The following is a 6,461-nucleotide window of genomic DNA, read 5'->3' as shown; positions in this document are numbered from 1 at the left end:
CTTTGCCTTAGCTTCCCTTGATACATTCAGCAATACTGAATCTGAGACACACAATCGTATTGTGCTCGTTGCCTTCCGATCCGACTTTTTCCATTCTTTATCGGACACTCCCATTGGTTTAGTACCCGGATCTACCACGATCCACTGATCTTTATCCACCAACAGATCCTCCATCTTGAGTTTCCACAACTCAAAACTCTGACCATTAAATTTCTTGATCTCTATCTTTCCACTACTCGCCATCTTCTTTCACCACCAGAATTGATCTCGCAAATCTCCCACTAAACAGGGTCTACCACAGGCCCGAGCGAAACCCCTCAACAACAAAGGCATCTCCTTGAAGCCAAAACAGCTTTGATACCAAATGTAGGCTTTAACCCCATACAGAAATTACCTACATACGAATTTTAAAACACAAAAAATAAACAATGTGAGAGCATAACACATAAAACACATATACAGAGAGATTTCCCCTGGATCCTAAAACCGGGACAACCAGCTTGATTTTTTCATTATGTTCCTTTCAATGTTACAATACATATTTATACATGCCAAAGCATCCAATATCATGGACCGAAAACCATCACGTCCAAAATCATGGACCGAAAACCATCGCGTCCAAAACCATGTGCGAAAAATCATGCACAAAACCATAGGTAGGTCCACCCAACCTAATATAGGGTCCAAAAATCCGGACCCCATAGAGTGGGGTTACCTACACCCCTCAAACCCCCTATGAACCCCCCCGCTACGCAATCGGTGCAATGAAGGGGGGGCTCCGCACCCCCTCTAACCCCCCGGTTAACTACGTGGGCTAGTCGTGGAGAGAATATAACATAAACCAACAACAATGGCATTCCCCACAAGTATTGAAGCAGGGAAGTCACATCCAGTTTCAGTTAAGATCAGAGATTTATGATAGATTAAACCAATGGCGAGAAGAAATGATGTCAACTCTCAAAATCCCTTCGATTCAGATGACGAAGAGGCCAAGAAACCTCAGACTTCAGCCTCACAGGTGAAAAAATACTCGAACCCTTTCGAAGACAATGGCCATGGGATTTCGGGTTCGAGTCATGCCAAGATGACTAAGACATTGCAGGAGAAAAATTACACAAACCCTTTCGATGATGGCCATGGGGTTTCGGCTTCGAGTCCCACCAAGAAGTCGGTCGCCAAAGCAGTGCGGTTCAAATCCAGCAAGACACGGGTGGAAATCCCTGAAGTTCAGACCCACAATCCGTTTAGCGAGGGCAAGGAGGAAGCCGAGCCTGCGTCTCGTAATAAGAACAATCCCAGGGACTCGAAATCAAGATTTAATGAAAATACTGACCATTCTTATGAGGGTTTGAACGAAAATAAAGGTGAGAATTTTATCTCCCACGTGAAACAGTGGGCGGTTTCTGTGGGCTAGTCGGTTGTGAGAAATGCAAGAAAAGTGAAGGAAACGTGCACTCATCAGGCCCGCAAGATCCGAATCAAGAAATCCGGGGGCTCCTCATCAGGTGATACTGGTAAAAAGATCCCCAATTCGAGCTTTTCATCATTTGATAGCCCTGTCAATGTGATCCCTAATTCGAGTTCTCAAGACAGAAAAGAACGGTTATCAGGGTTTGAAGAGAACGTTACTTCTTCTGCCTCTTCGTCTTCATTAGTGCGCAAAAATTATAAGAATGATTATAAGAACGTTTTCCGGGACAACAAAGGGTTTGAGAATGAATCGGTCCAGGAAGTCGAGAGCTACGCCGTTTTCAAGTCTAAGGAGACCACTACATCTTCTTCTAAGCCTCCGACGACTTCTCCCAGACGGTGCCCATCTCCCACTGTTGGTCGAATTCTCCCAACACTAGATGCCCTCACTCTTAATGAGCACATTCTACTGACAAGAGATGCCCATTTCCATCACCTACCTCGGTGGTAGATTCAAAGGTAGCTAATGGGTCATTGGATGTTGGCAAACGCACTCGAGGATGCGGTCCGAAAGGCCTTTGGCCTTCAACGTGCAACTTATTTGTTTCCTTGTAGAGGGATGCTTTCTCATCTAGAAAGAAGTCCAATGGCCATACTGTTGACCATACGCTTAAGCCCACAGCAAATATTGTGCAGAGAACAAGGGATTCAACTTCAAATTTACATTGGAAGGTGACCCCTCAGAGGAAGGCGACCCTCGAGAGGAAGAGGACGCCCCGTAGACAAAGTACTGAATCTGTAAATAGGGTTTTTCAATAGTCCATTAACGAGGGCCCTGTCGGAAATGGGACATCTAATGCTGCAAGGCGTGCATCTTTTGATGGAAGAATAAGGGTTCAATCAAAAGTGATAGATCCCTGTTCAACATTCAAAATTACCACTTTATTAGAGTTATTGAGAACTCTAATCATGTCTACTATTGAAAGCACACTTAAAGTCAGCAAAGATATTCTCACAGATATTCAAACATGTCTGCAACATACACAAGAAAAGATTGAATTTTTGCAGCTTGAATCACAGTTACAGTAAGAGGAGTTACAAAAGTATAGTCATCATTCTCAACTTGTCTCTGTTCAGAACATTGAAACTGACTCCCATAAGCAGCAAATCAATAACGTTGTAGTTGATTCAGATCTGGTACCCAATGAAGCAACAAAGTCACATGCAGATGCAGAAATTCAGTCTGCACTTCCCAAGTCGGTCATTAGACCTTGGGAAGAGCTTGTCCACAACAAGCAAAGAACTGGTCTTGGATATGACAAGGACGTGTCCTTTCATATTCCAGACTACTCCAAGCCAATCCAATTTCAAAGTGCTGGATTTCTTCAGGACGATCCATCTTCACCTACTGCTCATGACAGTTCACCTTCAGCTGTTTCAAATTATGGTCCTCTTCCACAGCAGCCACAACAGATTGTGAAATGCCAACACTACGACCGAGTTGGCCATAAGAAAGATCTTTGTTTTGATCTTCATCCATGTGAGCATTGTCATAAAACCACCCATTCTTCACACAGATGCTTTAGAAAAAAGCCTACTGCAAGAACAAAGATTCATCTTGGATGGATTGCTTCTTGGCAATGGGCATCAAAAACCAAGAAGATATTTCATTCATATGTCTGAACTTGTTCTAGAGTATTGAACATTCTTGCAGTTGAGTTTTCTCCATCATCTCACCTTGTATCTGACAGGGGGGGAAGTGATGGTCATCTACAAGCTTCAAAGCCACATTAAGTCTGAACCACAACCTACCATACCGGATTCAGAGTTGTAGCCAGAGACAAGAATGCCCCTGAGCATGCCTCTTCAGAGAATTGAGGCCACTTCCTCTAGCAGAAGACTTCAGCTTCTTGCTAGTTTTGGAAGAGTTCCAAGAATTGCATTAAGCATTCTAGAGTTGGTGCTAATCCTTAAACCATCACAAGTTGAGACCTCCCTTTTCAGGTTGAGGTTCTCCCTTTTTATGCGGGGTGAGACCTCCCTTTTAAGGTTGAAGGTTTCCCTCTTCAAAACATCATGAGCACTTCTTCTAGTAGAAGACCTCAGCTTCTTGCCAGACCTGGAAGAGTTCTGGGAACTGCACTAAGCATTCCAATGATGGTGGTCATTCTTAAACCACCTCCCTTATACCAACATTTCAGAGAGCACATGCAGCCTAGTGCTGCCATGCATTTTTGCATGTTTTGTATTACAACTCTCTTCTTAGACTCATACATAACCCTTCAGATTAAGGGGGGGAATGTTGGACACCTAATCCTCTAAGGGTTGGTGTGGAAGCTGAACAGCCAAAGGGAGTCCAAGAGACCTTGGAAGATGGAATCCAATGGTCACTCCCATGTATTATAAATGTATATCATTTGTTAATAATACATATACTCTCACGCTTATCTTTCATATTCTGTTGTTGCCATGTATGTGTTTAACATTTTACAATCTCTTTCTCTCCATATAAATCTCTCTCTCTCTCTCTCTCTCCGTTCTCTCCCTTTCTCTCTCTTCAACTTATCTCCCTCTGTCTCTCATTCTCTCTCTATACCCTCCTGCTCTCCTCTTTCTCTCATTCTCTCTCCATATCTCCCTTGTCACTCCCTCTCTCTCTCTCTCCACCTTTATTTCTCTATGTCTTTCTTCTTCCTTCCCTCCCTCCCTCTCCCCCTCCAACTCCATCTCTCTCTCCCTCCCTATCTCCTTCTCTCTCTCTCAAGTCCTCTCTCTCCATTTCTCTTCCACCTCCCTCTATCTCCCTCTCATTAGTCTCACTCTCTCTCCCTCACTCTCCAATGCTATCACTATCTCCCTCCCTCTATCCTTCTTGCACTCCCCCCCTTTTTCTGTCTCTTCTTATTTGTCTCTCTTTCTCAATCCCCAACACATACACACTTTTTCTCCATATCTCCCTTGTCACTCCCTCTCTCTCTCTATGTCATTCTTCCTCCCTCCCTCTCTCTCCCCCTCCAAATCAATCTCTCTCAATTCCTCTCTCTCTCTTTCTCTCTCTCTCCAACTTTGTCACTATCTCCCCCACTTCCTTCTCCCCCCCCCCCTCCATCTCCATGTCTCCCTCTCTTTCTCCACTCATTCTCTCTCTCTTCTTCTTTCTCTCCTCTCTCCCGCTCTCACTCTCTCTATCTCTCCCTTGTCACGCCCCCCCTCTTTGCCTCTATCTCTCTATGTCTTTGTTCTTCCCTACCATATATATCCTAATATATTAATATATATTATATATATCAAATTTAAATTAGATTGAAGTTAATATTATATTCAAAGCTATTAAATTTAATATAATATAAAATTTAATAATATTAATATTAATATTAGATTATTTTAAAATGGTGTAAATGACGAAGATCGGGAAAAAATAAAATAATTGAAAAAATTCTTCATAATAAAATTTGACCGTTTAAGAGCAAACCCCAAATCTCAAACTTAGAATTCCAAAGAAACTCCACTTGCAAACAAATATTTGTTTTGGGTTATTTATGTTTTTTTACTTATTTTTATATGAAGACTCGTTGGAAATAGAAAGGTTTGTGTGTCTCATCCTTTACACAACAGATACATTTATGAACATGATGGCATTAATTAATTTTGGACTTCACATCCTCTTTTATTATAGAAAGAGACTGATTGTCCCACGTATCAGATTGTATGGTTATAAATTCAGGTCCAATGAAGGAGGACAAAGCATGGTACACCATGTTGTTTTGTCCCCACTATGTAAAAGACTGATGAATGGTTGAAGCCTCAATTTCCCCTTGCTCATCCTTTGCATAAGCTCAAGGATAACATTGAACATAACATAATTTGTATGAACATTTCTTGGGAATAATTCTCCCACATATTTTACAACAACCTATTCTTTCATTTTCCCCTCTAAGATACACACACTCTACACCCTTATATTTTATCTATGGCACTGCTAAGTCACAATTTGGCATGGTTCTGTCATTGATAGACACCATTTGTTCACTCTTTTTGTTTACCACCTATAATATTTGATATCCAAGTTCATGGTGGCTTCTAGATCTGTTGAAAATGTGCTCACTACTTCGGGGGGGGGAATCAGGAATGTTAGGGTTTATTAGTTTTTTAATTATTTTTATCTAAACGGGCCAAGGATTAGTAACCCGACATGTAAAATCACCAGAAAACCAACACATAAACACCATGAACAACATGAATAAATACATGCACACAAAAGGACAAAAGTGTTTCTGGTGGAAACCCTTCCAAGAGAAAACCATCTCGTTGCTACTTACTACATTGCTCAATTCTTCTATTAATTCTTGAACAAATTATACATAGAGTAGTTGACCCCTACCAAATGGAAGACTCGACTCCTATAACAATTTGTTGGATACCACCAATAAGAAGGCACCCACCTCCTCTGTGCAATATATGCTAGCATCTACTAGCATGAAGCCTCCACTCCTCCAACTTCTCCATGTGAACCATGTTTCAAAATATTTCACACTGGGTTCTACAATCTGCTCGAGATGAGCAACCCATCAACCTCTCCGATCTGAAAATAAAACCTAATAAGCATACCACTCAAATCAACTATATTTGTACAATAGGATATAATAAGCACCGTAGCACTCTCTCACACTCACTATCTCTACCATCAACATGACACACACATATATAGAAATTCATCCTCATCAACCTCATTAATGGCATACCACTACTCTTGATGACTTGATCAAACAAAGCCTCAAATCAAATACCAAGGGAAAATACTAGGGTATTGTTTTACTCTTGTTTAGGCCCACAACCATAAGGACCTAACTAACAATCCACAACTACAATGACACCCATAACATTGCAACTGAGTGGCTAAAGGCCTACAACTGCATGGAGGACACTCTCTCCTAGCAACTATGGTAGAGTATAGGGAAGACAACTCCTTTTAGCCCAGACTTCCGCCAAAATGCTCCACAACTTCTCTAGCACCCATGCAACCTTCAAATCATCAGTGACATGCCCTGCAA

At 41.6% G+C, this 6,461-nt stretch overlaps 1 pseudogene; it reads left to right on the top strand.

Moving 5' to 3' along the window:
• Window positions 1-931: 931 nt before the first annotated feature.
• LOC149233990 (uncharacterized) lies at window positions 932-1,921 on the top strand (annotated as a pseudogene).
• The last annotated feature ends 4,540 nt before the right edge of the window (window positions 1,922-6,461 follow it).

Source organism: Pinus tabuliformis, chromosome 8 (assembly GCF_031772625.1).
Source record: "Pinus tabuliformis cultivar Carrire ecotype Pingquan chromosome 8, CPIR1, whole genome shotgun sequence".
NCBI lineage: Eukaryota > Viridiplantae > Streptophyta > Pinopsida > Pinales > Pinaceae > Pinus > Pinus tabuliformis.
Note: the sequence above shows the minus strand (reverse complement) of the source record. Positions and strands in the feature narration are given on the sequence as shown.